Source organism: Triticum urartu, chromosome 6 (assembly GCF_003073215.2).
Source record: "Triticum urartu cultivar G1812 chromosome 6, Tu2.1, whole genome shotgun sequence".
NCBI classification, from domain to species: Eukaryota; Viridiplantae; Streptophyta; class Magnoliopsida; order Poales; family Poaceae; genus Triticum; species Triticum urartu.
In genome coordinates this window covers 41,989,825-42,010,438 of record NC_053027.1, presented here as the reverse complement: position 1 = coordinate 42,010,438, position 20,614 = coordinate 41,989,825, and positions in this window count along the sequence as shown.

The window sequence follows — 20,614 nt, the reverse complement described above, 5'->3', positions numbered from 1 at the left end:
ACCTCTCGTGAAAAAGACAAATTCCTGCCGATTCAGCTGGAAGCGGGTCAAATTTGAACTGTAGCTACCTTGTAGTTTGCTATTTATTTTTTCCAAAAATCATTTCTAGGTACATAAGTACCTATTTAATCAGAGAAACACCAAAAAAATTCCAAGATTCAACCACTAGCTAGGAACGGTCATTCCCGCCGTTTTGACCGCATTTTGAAACGGGCATAAAAAATTCAAAAAAATCAAAAAATTGGGAAACCTTCGCATTGTGTCATCATATGTGGCCAAGTTCCTAGGAAAAATAACAAACTTGTAATACGGCAATTATTTTAAAAAAGTGTTCTCAGAAACGAGCTATCATGTGTGGAGATCAATGGCTTTCAAGCCAAATGATCAATCTTATGGCCACATTCATGGCATAGTTTGTTCAAATGATCTCATATTGTGCACAAGGGTGCATATTGGAATGGCAAACAATGTTGCCTAAGGAAGTTTTCATTTTCGTTGGACAAAAAAACCATTTTCCATTTTTCGAGTGCCTGAAAGGAGGTTTTTTTGTGAAGGAACTACCAAATAATTGTTGCAAAATTGGACCAAATCATTTTTATAAAATACTAGGCCATATTTAATTCACAATTTAAAAAATGGTTGGGTGTAAAAGTTTTTGATCCACCTCTCGTGAAAAAGACAAATTTCCACCGATTCAGCTGGAAGCGGGTCAAATTTGACCTGCAGCTGCCTCATAGTTTGCTATTTATTTTTTCCAAAAATCATTTCTAGTTACATAAGGACCTATTTAATCATAAATACATGGTTTGGTGCGATACGTCGAGGTTTGGGCGGTGGCCGAGGGCCCCAACTCTAGAGCACGTAAACTCGCATGCCCGTCGCGTGGTCACCGCGTGACCGTAATGTTGCCATGTGTTCTGGGCGGCCTAGGCATGTCTAGTGGGTTGGGCACTCCCCAGGTTGGTGCTAGGAAGAAAATTACAACATAAGATTCTCACAAGGAGACCGATCGATGCTCAAACATGAATTAGCAGCCAAGTGTTTGATTAGCGGTACGGGAAATGCACATGGCCAATGGGCGTGAGTTTTGGCTGAGGATGATCATCTACTAAGGAGAATGTTTTCACAAATTTTGAGATCAAAAGGAGGATCCTAGGTGGTACTTTCTTTGCAAAGTACCACGCTGGACAAAAATATGAATGTTGAAGCTGGGCTCAAAATAATGAATGGAGTGAGCTGAAATTTTGTGGAGGATGGTTATTTGGGCATAGGAAAGCATTGTAGAAAATTGATACCATTTGGACATGCCAAAGTAGTACTTCCTTCACAATGCTCTTCTATGGACAGAAACTTGGGAAAACTAGTGAGAGAGATTTGATGAATGAAATGAGCTCACAATTGGTAGGTAAGTTACTTAGGTATGGTCATGCGCTGGTAAATTTTCAGATCATTTGGGTAAGCCTAGCTAGTACTTACTTCACAAAGCTTCTCTCGAGGTAGAAACTTTGGAAATTTCCCGAGAAAGATTTACTTGGAAAATTGAGCTGAATATTATCATGTGGCAATGATTTGGGTATGGAAGAGTGCCCGAAATTTTTGAGGGTAATAGGAGGGGTCTATATAACACTTGCTTTGCAACGTGCCAATTTGGCCATAAAATATAAATTTAACCTGGGCTCACATAGATGATTTGACTGAGCTGCAATTTGGAGGAGGGTGATAATTTGGGCATATGAAGGAACTGTATAAATTTCATGTCATTTAGAGATACAAAAAAGGTACTTCCTTCACAATGCTTCTAGGTGGACAAAAACTTTGGAAATTTGCGGAAGAAGATTTGCTAGGCAAATGGAGCTGAATTTTGTCATGCAGTAATGATTTGGATAGGAAAGAGTGCCCAAAAATTCCGAGGGCAATCAAGAATATATAAATAGCACTTCCTTCATAAAGTGTTGTTGTGAACAGAATAGGAAAATGAATATTGTTGAATTAGTTTTGAACTAGGCAAGGAAGGATTTTTACATATTTGATGAAGATATGCCCCAAATAATTTATGAGATTTTTTTTGGAATTTTGGGAATGATAGAAATATAGGTTGCTTCACAACCTAGGGCAAAAACTGCCACATGGACATGACACATAGGCAAAACTGATGAGATGGCACCTAGTCATCACAACCGACCACAGTCTACAAGGCTATGACCATCTATATTGGTCATTAACAACTAGAAATAAGGCAGCGGACTAGCACTGTTTGGCTTGTGACCATTTCGTATAAGGAAATTACGACCTTTCTGACCAAAATGGTCGCAATGGTTTAGGGTTTGGAGCCCCCTGAACAGCTTTTGACCAATTGGTCTAAAATGGTCATAAATTTATAACCATTTCTTCGAGGGTCACTTACAGAAGGTCATAAGTTGACATATTTCTTGTAGTGTCTCCTACCTCCCTCTACTTATAAATATGTGCCTCCCCCCGAAGTTTCGAGGTGAAACCCTAGATCCATCTTCCCCGCACCGCCGGACATGTCCGCCCGGCGGCCGGACACGTCCGCCGCCTCCCGCGCCCACACAGGCACCGCCCCTGCTCGCCGGAGAACCCCACCGCCCGCTCTCTAGCTCGCCGCTGCCCTCGCGCCCCACAACGCATCTGTTCCCTGCCACCGCCTGCACCGACCGTGGCCCGCGTGCCGCCCAGCCCCGACCAGCACCACCCTTCTGCCTCGTCGGCAGTCGCCCGGAGACCCGCATCGGCCCCGCGACGCCCTGTGCCGTCTCCTCCTCGCCGGAGATCCGCCTCCGCCGGATCCGGGAGAGGTGGACGATATCCACCAATCCCGGGAACCAAACGTCGTCCCCGCACCCGGATCCCTTCGTCCTGGGTCGAGCCCGTCCCGCGTTGACTTTTCGGAGGGTGAGATTTTCTCCAAGTCCCCAGTTCCATATATTTTCTAGCTCTGTTCATCGCATCATAACTCCTCCTTCATAGCTCCGTTTTGTGCGTGCAATATATCAAAATGTTCATCTGGATGTGCTCTTCATTTCATTCCATTGTGACCTGCTTGTTTGGGTCCATCTGGATGACCAAATCATTGATGCAAGAGTGCTATAAGATGTTAGGTGCTGATTCTTATCAGTTTATGAGCATTTGTCATTTTTGCCATGATTATTGTGTGCTGCATATGGACTTGAGCTCTACATGTGTTTTGGGCTATGCCATGACATCTTTACAGGGGTGTATGCCATGTATTTTTGTGATCTTTTTGGTGACTAGCACATGCATGCAAAGTAGCTCTCGTAATATTGCTGTTTTCAGGGACTTAGATTTTCACTAAGTCATTTCTCCGCTGTTATTTTTATGCCATGTATTCATGTTGCTTCAGAGTGATCCATGCTTGTTTTGAGTATCTTCAGTAAGGATGATTTGGACATATGGTTATGCTCTATCCATCCATGTCCCAGTTTGCAATTATGGAGTGCCCTAGCATAACTTAATCTTGCTCTTCTTTTGCTATAAAATGTTCCTGGCAGATTGTTTACGTGTTAATCAATTTTGCCAAGGTTGTTGTAGTTGATCCATGGATGCTATGAGTTTTTTCTTGCTTTTTTTAGCTTCCTGAACTTGTCTTCTTGCTGGTAGTATGCTTAGCTTGTCATACAATGCCTTGTGTTGAGTGCATCGATCTTGCAAACATGCCTTCATAATTCTGATTATGCCATGCTCTGTTTTCTGCCAAGTCAGGATCTGTTAACGAAACTTGCTATGTTTACATGGGTGCCATCATATCTTCTGATCCTTTTTGGCTTATGGTCAGTAAGGGACTTTTGTTATATGCTTTGAGTAGATTCATGCCATGCTTTTGTTTCCTATGTTCTGTTACGATAGCATGTTGTTATCTTGCTCTAAACATTGTTTCCTGATGCAATTCCTGACATGTTGTTATTTTCACTAAGTCTGTGATGCTGATATCTTTTGCCCTTTTGCCATGCTTGTTTGAACCTGCTCTTGTGTGATTTAGCCATAGCTCAGTGTTCATCTTTTGTCAAGAATCTTGAGTAGATTACTGCCATGTGCTTTGTTGCTATGTTGGAGTGCAGTAGCGTAGTTTCTTGTTGCATTCTAGATGGCATCATGCTGTTAATCGCAGAATTGTGCCATTATTGTTTGGCTTGCCATTTGCAAACCGTGCATCCGTTTCTGGTGATCTTTATATCAATTTAAATCGAAATCAACTCATCTTTCCAGCGGCACTCTTGGTTTGCCAAGTTGAGGCCTGGTTCAATCTTTTCCTTCCGGAGCTCGCATATGCATTGCATATCAGATCCCGCATATCATGCCATGTTTTGCATTATGTTGATTGCGCATTGCACCATGTTTGATTATTGTTCCATTTGCTTGCTTTCCTTATTTGGGTAGAGCCGGGAGATGATTTCGTGTTCGAGGAACCCGTTGAGTACGCTTACGAGGATCAAGTTTTTGTCTACTTGGAGAACTTTGCAGGCAAGATGACCATACCCTCGAAATCACTTCTATCTTTGCTTGCTAGTTGCTCGCTCTATTGCCATGCCGCGATACCTACCACTTGCTATTTCATGCCTCCCATATTGCCATGTCAAGCCTCTAACCCACCTTTCCTAGCAAACCGTTGTTTGGCTATGTTACCGCTTTGCTAACCCCCTCTTATAGCGTTGTTAGTTGCAGGTGAAGATTGGAGTTTGTTCCTTGTTGGAACATGTTTATTGATGGGATATCATTATTATATCTTGTTTACTTTAATGCACCTATATACTTGGTAAAGGGTGGAAGGGTCGGCCTTATGCCTGGTGTTTTGTTCCACTCTTGACGCCCTAGTTTCCGTTATACCGGTGTTATGTTCCTTGATTTTGCGTTCGTTACGCGGTTGGGTGTTATGGGAACCCCTTGACAGTTCGCTTTGAATAAAAGTCCTCCAGCAAGGCCCCACCTTGGTTTTACCATTTGCCTACCTACCACCATATACCTTCCCTTGGGTTCTGCAGACTCAAGGGTCATCTTATTTTAAACCCCCCCCGCCCCGGGGCCAGTGCTCCTCTGAGTGTTGGTCCGAACCGAGCTGCGTGCGGGGACACCTCGGAGAAACTTGAGGTTTGGTTTTACTTGTAGCTAGTCTCATCCGATGTTGCCCTGAGAACGAGATACGTGCGACTCCTATCGGGATTTGTCGGCACATCGGGTGGCTTTGCTGGTCTTGTTTTACCATTGTCGAAATGTCTTGTAACCGGGATTCCGAGTCTGATCAGATCGTCCTGGGAGAAGGAATATCCTTCGTTGACCGTGAGAGCTTGTGATGGGCTAACTTGGGACACCCCTGCAGGGTTTTGAACTTTCGAAAGCCGTGCCCGCGGTTATGGGAAGATGGGAATTTGTTAATATCCGGTTGTAGAACACTTGACACTTAACTTAATTAAAATGCATCAACCGCGTGTGTAGCCATGATGGTCTCTTTCCGGCGGAGTCCGGGAAGTGAACACGGTGTTGGAGGTATGTTTGAACGTAAGTAGTTTCAGGATCACTTCTTGATCACTTCTAGTTCATGACCGTGCTTTGCTTCCCTTCTCGCTCTCATTTGCGTAAGTTAGCCACCATATATGCTAGTGCTTGCTGCAGCTCCACCTCACTACCCTTTCCTACCCATAAGCTTAAATAGTCTTGATCGCGAGGGTGTGAGATTGCTGAGCCCCCGTGACTCATAGATACTTCCAAAACAGTTGCAGGTGCCGATGATACCAGTGCAAGTGACGCAACCCAACTCAAGTGGGAGCTCGGTGAAGATCGTGTTTGTTGTGTTGTTTCGTTTTCCAGTTGATCAGTAGTGGAGCCCAGTCAGGGCGATTGGGGATCTAGCATTAGGGGTTGTCTTTCTTTATTTGGTTCCGTAGTCGAACCTTGATTGTATTCTGGATGATGTAATGCTATATTTATGTATTGTGCGAAGTGGCGATTCTAAGCCAACTCTTTATCCCTTCCTTATTCAGTACATGGGATGTGTAAAGATTACCCCTCTTGCGACATGCCTACTATGCGGTTATGCCTCTAAGTCGTGCTCCGACATGTTGGAGATGTAGCCGCATCGTGGGTGTTATAAGTTGGTAATCAGAGCGTTCCCCGACTTAGGAGCCCCCTGCTTGATCGAATCGCTGGCGTTGTTGAGTCTAGAAAAATGTTTTGAGTCTTATAGGATTATATATATATCAGAGAGTAGGATTCTTTTTACTCCTCAGTCCCTTCGTCGCTCTGGTGAGGCATCATGACGTAGAGTTTTGACTCTTCTCTTCTCAAATTTCATGAAATTATTTTTTAGGATCACGTAGGTATCTTGGAATCGTTCCGATGGTTTTGTGACGAGAACATTGTTCTTGGTGCCTCCTAACATTTAGGGGTTGTGGCAGTGTCCCGGGGAGTTGAGCTCTAAGGTGTTGTCGTCACAATTTTATCGTTGCAGTTCTGGAATACCTGAGTTTCGCCAACATCGAAAATCTCTTTTATGCATTTGTTGGTGAGATAACCTCGACGCCACCCAGTACTGGGGCGGGAGTTCAGGAGTATTGCCATAACTCGTATAACGGATGTTTTTGAAGGTTGAGGTAAACGATTTCCGAAGGTTTCTTGGTTATGTGTTGAAGGATGGATACAGCTGGATGTAGGAATTGTTAGTTTGGGTGAGATATTATGCTTCCCCTATATCCCCAACACCTGATTGCATAACCAGAAAGTTTCGGGAGTTTATAAGTGGGAATTCAAGTAGCTCCTAGGATATCTTTCCGACAGATGCATGATATGAGATTGGGGTTCGACGTCTAGTGGTCCGCCTATCCACGGTTGGTTTTACAGTGGTCTCGTTGTGTCTTAAAGAGTCCTTTGCTATGCTGACTCGGGCACTCTTTGTATGTCATGTGCACTGCCTTGTACATGATGGTGCTGTACGATCGAGACCGTGTGGGCCCCACCACGAAAACTTCGGATGAAACTCTATCATATGTTTGTTCCGGCTTATTCTGCAAGCCAATCCTTTGTTTTGTTTTGAGTTGTGGTATTCGAGTTGCTTCAATGTCAAGTGTTGATTCCATACCTTTCCTAAGTGGTGTTCTCATACTTCTATGTGAATACTAATCCTTCATGATCATCGAGATTGTCATGCCAATCCTTTTCAACCGGTGTATTTCTCTTCAAGAGGATCCGATCATTTCAACATTCGCAAGATCACCTCTCAGTTTTTCCCAACGTTGTTTGTTTCATTCATCCCAAATTGTCTTTATTTTCCCACCCTCCCACCTTTTTTCTTCAAGGACTCGGATTTCTTAATCAAGTACCCTTTTATGGATGTGACGTCTCTTCATTCTTTTCAATCAATGTTTCTTACCCGGTGGTTCTCATGAAGATGTTCTACTAGTTCAGCATTCCTCGTTTCTTTTATCTTCTTCGGTGGATTCAATTCAAGCATCGGTGTTGAGCTTATTCCTTTCATTTGTCCAATGTTTCTCCATGCCGTTGCACCTCTTAATATTTCACCTCTCGCTATTCAATTGTTCCGGAGTGCTGAAGATATCTCGGCAGATTCGTGTTTGCATTCCTAAACCGTTCAAGCTATTTCGAGGTTGTTATCTCATTCAAGCCATTTTATTCAACTGGCACAATCTCTCTTTTAAATCGTTCAACGTTGTTTCTTTTGAGTGGGCCCTAACACACAGGTCTTTTCCCAGGATCTTACCAGACTCTTCTAATTTTTCCGGAGTTACTCTCAAATTCGTTTCTAAAGTTTGACATAAGAATGATTTATCATAAGCCATATGTATTTCTTCAAGATCTTTCAAATTATTTCATTGTCGATTCAACCTTTATATTCTTTATTATCTCGGAGTATCTCAACAATTCTGAGGGGTGGTTCTCGTCACCATTCTCAACATTTGAAGACCGAAGAAGAGTTTCTCTGCAATCATATATGTTCTCTCGAAGATTCGTGATTCTAGCTTGATGCCATCCTCTCATAATTATTTTCAATTATGAGAATTCTTTTCACCCATCTGGAGCATTTCAAGAGTCTTTCAGTTTGATTCTCTGAAGGCCATCATTTCGGGATTATTCATATTCAGCTTTCAGCTCTCGTTCTCCACATCTTACCGGTGCATCGTTCAAGTGTTCTCTAATCAGCTCGTCATCTCTTCGTTCTCATGTATCTAAATTCTCTCAAGCATCTTCGTTTATTTGCTAATCATTCCCGGTGTTTCTTCATCTTTTATTTGTTCATTTTCAATTCGATTTATTCGTTCATAGGTATCATATCGATTTATTCGTTGTTTCAATCCTAACGGTGGTTCGTTGAAGACCTTCCCAAGTTTGTGTTATATTTATCGTAATCCTTTCAACGAGAATAAGTAGCTTGCCAAATCCATTGCTTGTCATCAATTCAATTGGTGAAGGATACACATGATGTAATTCTTATTCTTGTTTCATCCAAGTAAATTCAATTCCTTATTCCGGAGGTTCATCAAATTCTCGGTTTCAATTGGTTCATATTTTCTTTTCCCGGAGTTCCAAGATCTCATCATCATGAAGATCCATCTTATCATTGCAAGGCTTCAACCTTATTCTTTTCATCCTTCATTTGGTTTGGTCATTCTTTTATTACCGGAGTTCTTCATGGAGGCTCTACATGATGGTTCATTAAGGATTTAATTCCTTCTCGAAGTGTTCCATTGAGATTCTTTTTAGAGGAGCTCAAGTTTTCTTCATTTTGCAATCCGGAGTGCAATTCTCCCTGATCTTTTGAGGTGGTAATATATCATTCTTCATTCACAAGAATGAGGTATTTAAACCCATAATTTTCTTCCATGGAGTTATCTTTGTATAAATTTCACCTAAAGCTTTCCATTGGGAATGTTGTTCTTTGTGGTGATTATCTATGATCCAAGTTTTATCCTTATCACCTCGGTGGAAGAAGATTTCTATATTTTTCTAGCTCCCAATCAAATCTTTTCCGTGATTGGCAAGTTGTCACCTCATAATTTTGAGATGTCTTCTATAAGTCCATATCAAGCTTAGCCTTTTCGTTGTTGGTTTTTCAACAACTCCATTATAACTTTCTTGGAAGGGTGATCTTCAAGCTCACTTGTGGCATAAGTTGACCTTTTCTTCTCCATCCTTTCATTTCAATGATCTATATTCTTTCTTCTTATGGAGGCATTGTGATGTTTCTCTCTTCTATCATCTCAAGTTGTGAGGATCGTGTTATTTTTGTGTTTATCCTTTTCTCCGGAGTGTTGTGTCCTCTGCTCAAGTTCTTTTCGCCTTATCAAGTTTTGCCTCCTTTCTCAACCGGAGTGCTGTCCGAATTTGTTCTTCCTTGTCCCTCTTTTTTAACGGAGTGTTTTCAACTTTGTTCATATCCGTTGTATTCTTTTCTTGAAAATGGTTTAAACTCTCAAGGTTCGTGGTTTCACTCGTTTGTCAAAGAAGCAACTTAGTTTTACCTGTTATCTTCCTCTTCCTTTTCCCTCCGGTGCCATCCTAGATCTCGGGACGAGATCCTGTCGTAGTGGTGGAGTGTTGTAACACCCCGGATACAACTTTCCATATTCGTACTCCGACTCTTGCCTTTTCCGGAGATGCGATGCGATATTTCTTTCATGGTTGGGTTTTGTCTTCATTTTACATTTTGTCCATGTCATGCATTTCATATCATGTCATCATGTGCATCGCATTTGCATACGTGTTCGTTTCATGCATCCGAGCATTTTCCCCGTTGCCCGTTTTGCGATCCGACACTCCTACGTCCTCCGACGCCTCCTTTTGTCTCTTTTTGTGAGTGGGTATTAAACATTCTCGGAATGGACCGAGATTTGCCAAGCGGCCATGGTTCACCACCGGTAGACCGCCTGTCAAGTTTCGTGCCATTCGGAGTTCGTTTGATACTCCAACTGTTAACCAGGGAACCGTAAAGGCCTCGTGTGTGTTGCAGCCCAACACCCCTCCAAAGTGGCCCAATAACCCATCCTAACCCCCTCCATCCTCTCTGCCGTTCGATCCCGATCGCGTGGCCGAAAACCGCACCTCATTTGGACTCTCCTAGCTCCCTCTACCTATAAATATGTGCCTCCCCCAAAATTTCACGGTGAAACCCTAGATCCATCTTCCCCGCACCGCCGGACATGTCCGCCCGGCGGCCGGACACGTCCGCCGCCTCCTGCGCCCACTCAGGCACCGCCACTTGTTGCCGCCCTGCTCGCCGGAGAACCCTGCCGCCCGCTCTCTAGCACGCCGCCGCCCTCGCGCCCCGCAGCGCCTCCGTTCCCCGTCGCCGCCTGCGCCGGCCGCGGCCCGCGCGCCGCCCAGCCCCGACCGGCACCGCCCCTCCGCCTCGTCGGCAGCCGCCCAGAGACCCGTGTCGGCCCCGCGCCGCCTTGCGCCGTCTCCTCCTCGCCGGAGATCCGCCTCCGCCGGATCCGGGAGAGGTGAACGAGGTCCACCAATCCCGGGAACCAAACGTCGCTCCCGCGCCCGGATCGCTCCGTCCCGAGTCTAGCCCGTCCCGCATTGACTTTTCGGAGGGTGAGATTTTCTCTAAGTCCCCAGTTCCATATATTTTCTAGCTCTGTTCATCGCATCATAACTCCTCATTCGTAGATCTGTTTCGTGCGTGCAATATATCGAAATGTTCATCTGGATGTGCTCTTCATTTCATTCCATTGTGACCTACTTGTTTGTGTCCATCTGGATCCCCAAGTCATTGATGCAAGAGTGCTATAAGATGTTAGGTACTGATTCTTATCAGTTTATGAGCATTTGCAATTTTTACCATGATTATTGTGTGCTGCATATGGACTTGATCTCTACATGTGTTTTGGGCTATGCCATGCCATCTTTACAGGGGTGTATTCCATGTATTTTTGTGATCTTTTTGGTGACTAGCACATCCATGCAAAGTAGCTCTCGTAATATTGCTGTTTTCAGGGACTTAGATTTTCACTAAGTCATTTCCCTGTTGTTATTTTTATGCCATGTATTCATGTTGCTTCAGAGTGATCCATGCTTGTTTTGAGTATCTTCAGTAAGGATGATTTAGACATATGGTTATGCTCTATCCATCCATGCCCTTGTTTGCAATTATGGAGTGCCCTACATAACTTAATCTTGCTCTACTTTTGCTATAAAATGTTCCTGGCAGATTGTTTACGTGTTAATCAATTTTGCCAAGGTTGTTGTAGTTGATCCATGCATGCTATGAGTTTGTTCTTGCTTTGTTTAGCTTCATGGACTCGTCTTCTTTCTAGTAGTATGCTTATCTTGTCATGCAATGCCTTGTCTTGAGTGCATCGATCTCGCAAACATGTCTTCATAATTCTGATTATGCCATGCTCTGTTTTCTGCCAAGTCAAGATCTGCTAACGAAACTTGCTATGTTTACATGGGTGCCATCATATCTTCTGATCCTTTTTGGCTTATGGTCAGTAAGGGACTTTTGTTATATGCTTTGAGTAGATTCATGCCATGCTTTTGTTTCCTATGTTCTGTTACGGTAGCATGTTGTTATCTTGCTCTAAACATTGTTTCCTGATGCAATTCCTGACATGTTATTTTCACTAAGTCTGTGATGCTGATATCTTTTGCCCTTTTGCCATGCTTGTTTGAACCTGCTCTTGTGTGATTTAGCCGTAGCTCAGTGTTCATATTTTGTCAAGAATCTTGAGTAGATTACTGCCATGTGCTTTGTTGCTATGTTGGAGTGCAGTAGCTTAGTTTCTTGTTGCATTCTAGATGGCATCGTGCTGTTAATCGCAGAATTGTGCCATTATTGTTTTGATTGCCATTTGCAAACCGTGCATCCATTTCCGGTGATCTTTATATCAATTTCGACCAAAATCAACTCATCTTTCCAGCGGCACACTTGGTTTGCCAAGTTGAGGCCTGGTTAAAACTTGTCCTTCCGGAGCTCGCATATGCATTGCATATCACATCCCGCATATCATGCCATGTTTTGCATCATGTTGATTGCGCATTGCACAGTGTTTGATTGTTGTTCCCTTTGCTTGTGTTCTTGCTTTGGGTAGAGCCGGGAGATGATTTCGTGTTCGAGGAACTCGTTGAGTACACTTACGAGGATCAAGCTTTCGCCTTCTCGGAGAACGTTGCAGGCAAGATGACCATACCCTCGAAATCACTTCTATCTTTGCTTGCTAGTTGCTCGCTCTATTGCCATGCCGCGATACCTACCACTTGATATTTCATGCCTCCCATATTGCCATGTCAAGCCTCTAACCCACCTTTCCTAGCAAACCATTGTTTGGCTATGTTACCGCTTTGCTCAGCCCTCTTATAGCGTTGTTAGTTGCATGTGAAGATTGGAATTTGTTCCTTGTTGGAACATGTTTATTGATGGGATATCATTATTATATCTTGTTTACTTTAATGCACCTATATACTTGGTAAAGGGTGGAAGGCTCGGCCTTATGCCTGGTGTTTTGTTCCACTCTTGACGCCCTAGTTTCCGTTATACCGGTGTTATGTTCCTTGATTTTGTGTTCCTTAAGCGGTTGGGTGTTATGGGAACCCCTTGAGAGTTCACTTTGAATAAAACTCCTCCAGCAAGGCCCAACCTTGGGTTTATCATTTGCCTGCCTACCACCATATACCTTCCCTTGGGTTCTGCAGACTCAAGGGTCATCTTATTTTAACCCCCCCCCGCCCCGGGGCCAGTGCTCCTCTGAGTGTTGGTCCGAACCGAGCTGCCTATGGAGCCACCTCGGGGAAACTTGAGGTTTGGTGTTACTCGTAGCTAGTCTCATCCAGTGTTGCCCTGAGAATGAGATACGTGCAACTCCTATAGGGATTTGTCGGCACATCGGGTGGATTTGCTGGTCTTGTTTTACCATTGTCGAAATGTCTTGTAACCGGGATTCCGAGTCTGATTGGATCGTCCTGGGAGAAGGAATATGCTTCGTTGACCATGAGAGCTTGTGATGGGCTAACTTGGGACACCCCTGCAGGGTTTTGAACTTTCGAAAGCCGTGCCCACGGTTATGGGTAGATGGGAATTTGTTGATAGCCGTGCCCACCTCACTACCCTTTCCTACCCATAAGCTTAAATAGTCTTGATCGCGAGGGTGTGAGATTGCTGAGTCCCCGTGACTCACAGATACTTACAAAACAGTTGCAGGTGCCGATGATACCAGTGCAGATGATGCAACCCAGCTCAAGTGGGAGCTCGGTGAAGATCGTGTTCGTTGTGTTGTTTCGTTTTCCAGTTGATCAGTAGTGGAGCCCAGTCGGGGTGATCGGGGATCTAGCATTAGGGGTTGTCTATCTTTATTTGGTTCTGTAGTCGAACCTTGATTGTATTCTGGATGACGTAATGCTATATTTATGTATTGTGTGAAGTGGCGATTGTAAGCCAACTCTTTATCCCTTTCTTATTCAGTACATGGGATGTGTAAAGATTACCCCTCTTGCGACATGCCTACTATGCGGTTATGCCTCTAAGTCATGCTCCGACACGTGGGAGATATAGCCGCATCATGGGTGTTACAAGCTCGTTAATGAAATATGGTTAAGTCTCCTAACCATAGACATGTGTTGTCATTTGATGAACGGGATCACATCATTAGGAGAATGATGCGATGGACTAGACCCATCCATTAGCTTAGCATGTTGATCATTTAGTTTTATTGCTATTGCTTTCTTCATGTCAAATACATAGTCCTTCGACTATGAGATTATGCAACCCCCGGATACCGGAGGAGTACGTTGTGTGCTATCAAACATCGCAACGTAACTGGGTGATTATAAATATGCTCTATAGGTATCTCCGAAGGTGTTTGTTGGGTTGGCATAGATCGAGATTAGGATTTGTCACTCCGAGTATCGGAGAGGTATCTCTGGGCCCTCTCGGTAATGCACATCATGATAAGCCTTGCAAGCAATGTGACTAATGAGTTAGTTGCGTGATGATGCATTACGTAATGAGGAAAGAGACTTGCCAGTAATGTGATTGAACTAGGTATGAAGATACCGACAATTGAATCTCGGGAAAGTAACATACCGATGACAAAGAGAATAATGTATGTTCTTATTGCGGTTTGACCAATAAATATCTTCCCATAATATGTAGGAACCAATATGATCATCCATGTTCCGCTATTGGTTATTGACCGGAGATGTGTCTCGGTCATGTCTACATAGTTCTCGAACCCGTAGGGTCCGCGCGCTTAACGTTCGATGACGATTTGTATTATGAGTTATGTGTTTTTTGTGACTGAAGTTTGTTTGGAGTCCCAGACGAGATCACATACATGACGAGGAGTATCGAAATGGTCGAGAGGTAAAGATTGATATATTGGAAGGTAGTATTCGGACACCTGAAGGGTTCCGGAGTGTATCGGGTACATACCGGAGTGCCGGAGGGGTTACCGGAACCCCTCGGTGGACGATATGGGCCATATGGGCCATACGAGGGAGGCTAACCAGCCCACAATGGGCTGGTGGGCCCCGCACAAGAAAGGAGGCCGTATTGGTTGAGGGAAGGGGGCGCCACCCTCCTTTCCTTCTCCTGCTCCCTCTCTTTCCTTTTCCCTCCGATGAAGAAAGGAAAAAAGGGGGGTGAATCCTACTAGGACTAGGAGTCCTAGTCGGACTCCCCCCATGGAGCGCCCCTCTTGGCCGGCCACCCCCTCCTCCCGTCCTTCATGTACGGGGGCGGGGGCATGCCAAAGGCACATCAATGGTTCTCTTAGCCGTGTGCGGTGCCCCCCTCCACAGTTTACTCCTCCGGTCATAGCGTCGTAGTGCTTAGGCAAAGCCCTGCGCAGATCACATCACCATCACCATGCCATTGTGCTGACGAAAATCTCCCTTGACTCGCTGGTGGATCAAGAGTTTGAGGGATGTCATCGAGCTGAACGTGTGCTGAACTCAGAGGTGTCGTATGTTCGCTATTTGATCGGCTGGATCGCGAAGACGTTCGACTACATCAATCGTGTTAACCTAACTCTTCCGCTTTTGATATACGAGGGTAGGTGGACACACTCTTCCTGCTTGTTTCTATGCATCTCCTAGATAGATCTTGCATAATCATAGGAATTTTTTTGAAATTGCATGCTAAGTTCCCCAAGAAATTAAGCTTGGGGATGCTTGATACATCTCCAATGTATCTATGATTTCTGATTGTTTCATGCTATTATATTATCCACCTTGGAGGTTTCATACGCATTTATTGTTGGAAATATGCCCTAGAGGCAATAATAAATTGGTTATTATTATATTTCCTTGTTCATGATAATCGTTTATTATCCATGCTAGAATTGTATTGATAGGAAACTCAGATGCATGTGTGGATACATAGACAACACCATGTCCCTAGTAAGCCTCTAGTTGACTAGCTCGTTGATCAATAGATGGTTACGGTTTCCTGACCATGGACATTGGATGTCGTTGATAACGGGATCACATCATTAGGAGAATGATGTGATGGACAAGACCCAATCCTACGCCTAGCACAAGATCGTGTAGTTCGTATGCTAAAGCTTTTCTAATTTCAAGTATCATTTCCTTAGACCATGAGATTGTGCAACTCCCGGATGCCGTAGGAATGCTTTGGGTGTACCAAATGTCACAACGTAACTGGGTGGCTATAACGGTGCACTACGGGTATCTCCGAAAGTGTCTGTTGGGTTAGCACGAATCGAGACTGGGATTTGTCACTCCGTGTAACGGAGAGGTATCTCTGGGCCCACTCGGTAGGACATCATCATAATGTGCACAATGTGACCAAGGAGTTGATCACGGGATGATGTGTTACGGAACGAGTAAAGATACTTGCCGGTAACGAGATTGAACAAGGTATCAGGATACCGACGATCGAATCTCGGGCAAGTACTATACCGGTAGACAAAGGGAATTGTATACGGGATTGATTGAATCCTTGACATCGTGGTTCATCCGATGAGATCATCATGGAACATGTGGGAGCCAACATGGGTATCCAGATCCCGCTGTTGGTTATTGACCAGAGAGATGTCTCGGTCATGTCTGCATGATTCCCGAGCCCGTAGGGTCTACACACTTAAGGTTCGATGATGCTAGGGTTATAGGGAAAGTACGTACGCAGTTACCGAATGTTGTTTGGAGTCCCGGATGAGATCCCGGACATGACGAGGAGTTCTGGAATGGTCCGGAGGTAAAAAATTGATATATAGGAAGTGAGGATTTGGCCATCGGAAGTGTTCCGGGCATCACCGGTAATGTACCGGGACCACCGAAATGGTCCGGGGGTCCACCGGGAGGGGCCACCAGCCCTGGAGGCCGACGTGGGCCAACAGTGGGAAGGGACCAGCCCCTAGGTGGGCTGGGGCGTGTCCCACCAAGGCCTAAGGCGCCTCCAAGAGGGGAGGGGGCAAACCCTAGGGCAGATGGGCCCTAGGGCCCACTCTGGTGCGCCCCCCTCTCCCTCTCCCCTTTGGCCGCCACCCTAGATGGCATCTAGGGCTGCCGCCCCCCTAGGAAGGGAACCCTAGAAGGGGGCGCAGCCCCTCCCCTCCCCCTATATATACTTGACGTATTGGGCGCTGCCCAACACATGATTTGATCTTCCTCTTGGCGCAGCCCTACCTCTCTCCCTCCTCGTCTCTCGTAGTGCTTGGCGAAGCCCTGCTGGAGTCCCGCGCTCCTCCACCATCACCACACCGCCATGTTGCTACTGGACGGAGTCTTCCCCAACCTCTCCTTCTCCCCTTGCTGGATCAAGGTTTGGGAGACATCACCGGGCTGCATGTGTGTTGAACGCGGAGGAGTCGTTGTTCGGCGCTTAGATCGGAATCGACCGCGATCTGAATCGCCACAAGTACGACTACCTCATCCGCGTTCTTTCAACGCTTCCGCTTAGCGATCTACAAGGGTATGTAGATGCACTCCCCTTCCCTTCGTTGCTAGATACTCCATAGATTGATCTTGGTGATGCGTAGAAAATTTTAAATTTCTGCTATGATCCCCAACAGTGGCATCATGAGCTAGGTCTATGCGTAGTTTCTATGCACGAGTAGAACACAAGTTGTTGTGGGAGTCTATTTTGTCAATTTACTTGCCGTTACTAGTCTTATCTTGATTCGGCGGCATCGTGGGATGAAGCGGCCCGGACCGACCTTACACGTACTCTTACATGAGACAGGTTCCACCGACTGACATGCACTAGTTGCATAAGGTGGCTAGCGGGTGTCTGTCTCTCCCACTTTAGTCAGATCGGATTTGATGAAAAGGGTCCTTATGAAGGGTAAATAGAAATTGGCATATCACGTTGTGGTTTTGGTGTAGGTAAGAAACGTTCTTGCTAAGAAACCTATAGCAGCCACGTAAAATTTGCAACAACTATTAGAGGATGTCTAACTTGTTTTTGCAGCATATGCCGTGTGATGTTATATGGACAAAAGGATGTGATGAATGATATATGTGATGTATGAGATTGATCATGTTCTTGTAATAGGAATCACGACTTGCATGTCAATGAATATGACAACCGGCAGGAGCCATAGGAGTTGTCTTAATTTATTTATGACATGCGTGTCAACATAAACGTCATGTAATTACTTTACTTTATTGCTAACTGTTAGCCGTAGTAGTAGAAGTAATAGTTGGCGAGACAACTTCACGAAGACACGATTATGGAGGTCATGATGATGGAGATCATGGTGTCATGCCAGTGACGATGATGATCATGGCGCCCCAAAGATGGAGATCAAAAGGAGCAAAAATGATATTGGCCATATCATGTCACTATTTGATTGCATGTGATGTTTATCATGTTTTACATCTTATTTTCTTAGAACGATGGTAGCTTAAATAAGATGATCCCTCGCAATAATTTCTATTAAGTGTTCCCCCTAACTGTGCACCGTTGTGAAGGTTCGTTGTTTCGAAGCACCACGTGATGATCTGGTGTGATAGATTCTAACGTTCAAATACAACGGGTGTAAGCCAGATTTACAAACGCAATACACTTAGGTTGACTTGACGAGCCTAGCATCTACAGACATGGCTTCGGAACACGGAAGACTGAAAGGTCGAACATGAGTCGTATAGAAGATATGATCAACATGAGGATGTTCACCGATGATGACTAGTCCGTCTCACATGATGATCGGACACGGCCTAGTTGACTCGGATCATGTATCACTTAGATGACTAGAGGGATGTCTATCTGAGTGGGAGTTCATTAAATAATTTGATTAGATGAACTTAATTGTCATGAACAATAGTCTAAGTTGTCTTCGCAAATTATGTTGTAGATCAATAGCTTGCATTGTAGCTTCCTGTTTAATACGATCCTAGAGAAAGACTAAGTTGAAAGATATTGTAAGCAATGATGCGGACTGGGTCCGTAGTCCGAGGAGTGTCCTCACTGCCACACAGAAGGCTTATGTGTTTGATGTACCCCTCGATGTGCAAACCCCTACAACGTCGTCTGTGGATGTTGTGAACACCTGACAGACACGTCCTGATGACTACTTGATAGTTTAGTGCACCATACTTTACGGCTTAGAATCGGGATTCCAATGACGTTTTGAACGCCATAAGACATATGAGATGTTCCAAGAGCTGAAATTGGGATTTTAGGCTCATGCCCGTGTTGAGAGGTATGAGACCTCTGACAAGTTCTTTTGCCAACAAGATGGAGGAGAATAGCTCAGCTAGTGAGCATGTGCTCAGAATGTCTGGGTGCTACAATCACTTAAATCAAGTGGGAGTTAAACTTCCAGATAAGATAGTGATTGATAGAGTTGTCTAGTCACTATCACTAAGCTACTAGATCTTTGTGATGAACTATGACATGCAAGAGATGGAGATGATCCCGGAGCTGTTCGCGATGCTTAAGACCGCAAAAGGTAGAAATCAAGAAGGAGCATCAAGTGTTGATGGTTTAACAAGACCACTTGTTTCAAGAAGGGCAAGGGCTAGAAGGGAAACTTCATGAATGGCAAACCAGTTGCCGCTCCAGTAAAGGAACCCAAGGTTGAACCCAAACCCGAGACTAAGTGCTTCTATTGTAAGGGGAACGGTGACTGGTAGCGGAATTACCCCAAATGCATGGTAGATAAGAAGGCTGGCAACTTCAACAAAGTATATACGTGTTATTAATGTGTACCTTGCTAGTACTCCAGGGAGCACCTGGGTATTGGATACCGGTTCAGTTGCTATTATTGGTGACTTGAAACAAAAGCTACAGACTAAACGGAGACTAGCTAAGGGCGAGGTGACGATGTGTGTGGGAAGTGTTTCCAAAGTTGATGAGATCACCATCGCACGCTCCATCTGCCTTCTGGATTAGTATTGAACCTAGATAAATGTTATCAGGTGTCTACGTTGAGCATGAATATGATTAGATCATGTTCATTGCAATACGGTTATTCATTTAAGTTAGAGAATAATGGTTATTCTGTTTACATGAATAATACCTTTCATGGTCATGCACCCTATGTGAATGGTTCATTGAATCTCGGTCGTGGTAATACACATGTTCACGCCAAAAGATGTAGAGTTAATAATGATAGTACCACTTTCTTGTGGCACTGCCGCTTAGGTCATATTGGCGTAAGTTGCATGAAGAAAGTCCATGACGATGGATGTTTGGAGTCACTTGATTTTGAATCGCTTGACACATGCGAGCCATGCCTCCTGGGCAGGACGACTAAGACCTCGTTTTCAGGTACAATGAAACGGGAAAGTGACTTGTTGGAAATCATACATGCTGATGTGTCTGCTCAAATAAGAATTGAGGCGTGCGGTGGACATTGCTATTTTCTCATCTTCACTGGCGATTTGAGTAGTATGGGTATATTTACTTAATGAAGCACAAGTCTGAAACGTTTGAAAAGTTCAAGCAATTTCAGAGTGAAGTTAAGAACCATCATAACAAGAATATCAAATTCCTACAATCTGATCGATGGAGAATTTCTGAGTTTTGAGTTTGGCAATCACTTAACACATTGTGAAATTGTTTCACAGTTGACACCACCTGGAACACCATAGCGTAATGGCGTGTCCGGACGTCGTAATCGAACCTTATGAGATATGGTGCGATCTATGATGTCTCTTACTGATCTACCGCAATCATTGTGAGGTTATGCGTTAGAGACAGCTGCATTCACTTTAGATAGGGCACCATCTAAGTCCGTTGAGACGACGTCGTATGAACATTGGTTTGGCAAGAAACCAAAGTTGTCGTTTCTTAATATTTGGTGCTACGATGCTTAAGGCTTCAGCCAAAAAAGCTCGAACCCAAAGCGGGCAAATACATCTTCATAGGATACCCAAAGGTAATAGTTGGGTATACCTTCTATCTCAGATCCGAGGGCAAAATGTTTGTCGCTAAGAACGGGTCCTTTCTCAAGGAGGAGTTTCTCTCGAAAGAATTGAGTGGGAGGAAGATAGAACTTGAGGTTGTTGAACCTCTACTTAAACCGGAAAGTGGTGCAACACAGAAAGATGTTTTTGTGGCACCTACGTCTGTTGAAGAGGAAGTTAGTGATAGTGATCATAAAGCTTCGGATCAAGTTGCTGTCGAACCTGGTAGGTCGACAAGGATATGTACTACTCC